Source organism: Drosophila sechellia, chromosome X, assembly GCF_004382195.2.
Source record: "Drosophila sechellia strain sech25 chromosome X, ASM438219v1, whole genome shotgun sequence".
Classification (NCBI taxonomy): domain Eukaryota; kingdom Metazoa; phylum Arthropoda; class Insecta; order Diptera; family Drosophilidae; genus Drosophila; species Drosophila sechellia.
The window spans coordinates 3,772,714-3,776,129 of NC_045954.1; the positions used below are offsets into that span (position 1 = coordinate 3,772,714).

The 3,416-nt window shown below is 48.9% G+C and overlaps 1 long non-coding RNA gene across 1 annotated transcript; it reads right to left on the reverse strand.

Moving 5' to 3' along the window:
• Window positions 1–522: 522 nt before the first annotated feature.
• LOC116802100 lies at window positions 523–1,732 on the reverse strand. The gene is made up of 2 exons (XR_004362470.1): window positions 1,598–1,732; window positions 523–1,338 (listed from the first exon to the last, which is right to left on the reverse strand). It is a non-coding gene; the product is annotated as an uncharacterized LOC116802100 (long non-coding RNA).
• Window positions 1,733–3,416: the final 1,684 nt, after the last annotated feature.

The window sequence follows — 3,416 nt, forward strand, 5'->3', positions numbered from 1 at the left end:
ATCATCATCATCATCAATCGCAAGAGCCTTATGCTATTTTGTTGATTTTCAAAATTCATTTGAAGAAATTACGAAATTTATTATGCCCGGCCGAGGCTGAAGCGAAATTTGTCAAACAGAAATGTGGCCAAGTCGCTTTTGGCCCCAATGCGGATGGAAATTGGATCGGCTGGGAACGGTCCCTTTTAGCCAGGTCCACCCACTCCTTGTTGTTTTTGCTGGCAAGCAAATGCCGCTGTCCGCAAAAACCCAAACACGTATTTTCAATTATTTCCGTGCCAACCTCAACGTTGTTGAGGTACACACGTAAAACTCTTGGCCACCGCGGCACTACCACTCCAAAGACTACCGGAGTTGCAGTTCAGTTCTCCTGCACTGATATCGATGAAATGGCCGGGGCAAAAGTGGAGAAGCCATCGCCGGGCTTATGGAAATTTCGTATGCAAGACATATTTGGCCAAGAAACAAAAGCCAACAGGACAAAGCATTCAGCCCCAACACGCAGAGAAATGGCCAAAGGAATCGGAGAATAAGTATATATAATATATATAGATATATATACATTTTTAAGTTTTATATCCATTAGCTTATTTTGGCACATTTCACTGATCCTATTGCGATTTGCTATTTTTAAATATATCCCTATACCTGCTGGTTTCTCTGTGTACTTATATACTTTCCATACCATCGCCTCGAACGTCTTCGCTGTCCTGTTGTCGTGTCATCAGCCTGTCGTCTTCTTGCCCAGAATTTAGTCATTGCAATCTACTTAATCATTTTCGAGGAGCAGCCTCGGATGCTCCATGGAATGGGGCCTGGACAAATGGGGCAGACAGTTCCATGTGGCATTCGTAATTTGGTAACTGCAGCTCCGTGAGGACAGTTCTGGTTTGGTACTGGGTTCGGGTCCGGGTCCGGGGAAAATTCCTTAATTGTTCCGGTTAGCCGCACAATCCATTCTGTGCATTTTACATTTTAACCTCAGCATCTACGACAGCAGCAGCCGCGTCCAGGTGCCACTGACACTACTGACACCACTATGCCCAGCCAGTGATACCCATTCCCGTTTCACGATTACCTCCCATTCAGTCGAGAAATGAAAATGGAAAATGGTAAATCGGGGGGAGTGCGGCGAGACGTGGCGGGGGCAAAGGTAAACCACAGAAATACAAATCAAATTTCGTTGTGCGGCCAAAAGCGTTTGCTACGTCGCCTCGGCAGCTCCTTCCACTTCCACTTCCTCTTCTTGTCCTTGTCCCTGTCCTGGTCGTTGTCCTGGCGCTCCTGCTAGTTGCTGTGGCTTTTTAAAACCCTTCCAGGCCAAGGAAGTGGTGTCGACTTTTGGAAAGAAAACTATCATATTAGAATTAAATTTTGAATACATTTTTAAGTTCCAATTCTATATATGTAAACACATATTGATGGAAGTTAGAAACAGGTTGTCCTGCCACTTTAAAGAATAACTATTTATTAATGATTTATCCAACTTATTACATTTAATCCTGAGTACCCAGTGCATCGAATCCCCATGGTAGCCACTGAAGGCATTTGGTTGCGTTTGCAACCTGCACATGTACGTGTGCTCGAGCTAACTCACCTTTGCCCTTCCGAAATGCGGTTGTGTGTAATATGCTGGGGCAGAATATGTTTTATGCTTTCGCAATTTGGAATCTTATTTTGCTGCTCACCGATCTGGTTGGCGTGCACACAAGGTGTACATTTTTTTTTTTTTTTTTTTTTTTTTTTTTTATTCGACTTACGGTAGGAAAATTAAAATCTTCTAAAGATACCACCTACTGTTCGTAGGTGGCATGCACGATTCATAAGACCTATTGGAATTATGCCTACGTACTAAAACAAAAACCTCCGCGTGCTCTTCAGTCCTTACTCGCTCACCGGGACTGCCAGTCAAGGTATGACTTCGGTGAGCAGGATGTGAGGCCAGGTCGCACCCCCTGCCTTCAGTGTAGTCCTTGGCGGCTCCTTCTTCCTTTAGTTGATTTTTTACGACGAGCCGGGAACTCTGGAGTAGAATTCTTCGCCCGCCGTCACCCAGGGCGCCAGTTTGGGCTTAGGCATCCACTCTGTTGGCCATCTCGTCTGATCGGACACGCTTCATCATATTGATGATAAGGCTGTGTCCCAGCTCCCAAGCCTCGCTGTTCGCCAGCATGGCCGCGAACAAGCCACTAGGGCTGAGCGGGGTACCTGACAGCGTCTTTAGCTGCTCCCTCTCCGCCGTGAACCTGGAGCAGTGCATTAGCACGTGTTCTGCTGTTTCCTCACCGTCGACGCAGAACAAGCATCGAGCTGACTCTACGTGACGGAACCGGAGTAGGTAGGCCCGGAAGCAGCCATGGTCCGTAAGAAACTGGGTTAGGTGGTAGTCCAAGCATTTGTGCTGGCACTCTGCCCAGACCGTCAACTCAGGGATGAGCTGATGAGTCCACCTCCCCCGACGCGAAGTCTGCCATCTGCTCTGCCATTCACCTGTTAGCCACTCGTGTGCCTCTTGCTTGGAAGCGCCGCTTCGCATTAGACTGAGAGCCTTGATCTCCAGATCAATTGGCGGCAGGCCTGCCAGGGCTAGCGCCGCGTCCTCGGATATGGTCCTGAAACCTCTAATGAGCCTGAGGGCCATTGACCGTAGCACCGAACGAGCTCCTTTCAGGTATGAGCCCCTGCTAGTGGCATTGCTCCAGATTGGTGCAGCGTATAGCAGAGAAGCCTTTGCTACTGACACCAGCAGTTTCCTGGCCGGGTGTCTTGGGCCACCGACGTTGGGCATCAGCCTGGCCAACGAAGAGGCTGTGACTGCTGCCTTCTTGCTGGCGTAGCTCGCGTGGTCCTTGAACGATAGCCTGCGATCTATCATTACTCCTAGGTACTTTAGGGACTCTTGAGAGGTCACCTGTGTTCCATTGACGGAGACCAGCATGTTCTCCACCTTTTTCCTGCTGCTGAGAAGGACTGCTTCGGTCTTGTGAGCCGCTATTGCTAGCCCGGCTTTCTCGAGCCACATAATGGCAGCACCGATCGTAGAGTTGCATTTGTCCTCCAACCCTGCGATTGTTTTGGAGACGGCTGTGATTGCCACATCGTCAGCAAAACAGTGCAGCTCTACTCCTACGGGCCTGTTGATGCCCAAGATCCCATCGTACATAATGTTCCATAGAATTGGTCCAAGTACCGATCCTTGGGGAACACCTGCCGAAACTCGGTATCTTTTTGGGCCATCTTCAGTATCGTACCATAGAACCCGGTCCCTAAAGTAGCTGCCAACGACTATCCTTAGGTACTCCGGGATCCCCATGCGGTTCATGGCTGCGAGTATTACGGGCCATCTGGCGGTGTTGAATGCGTTCCTTACGTCCAGAGTCACTATAGCGCAGTATTCCTTCCTGCCCCCTAACCAT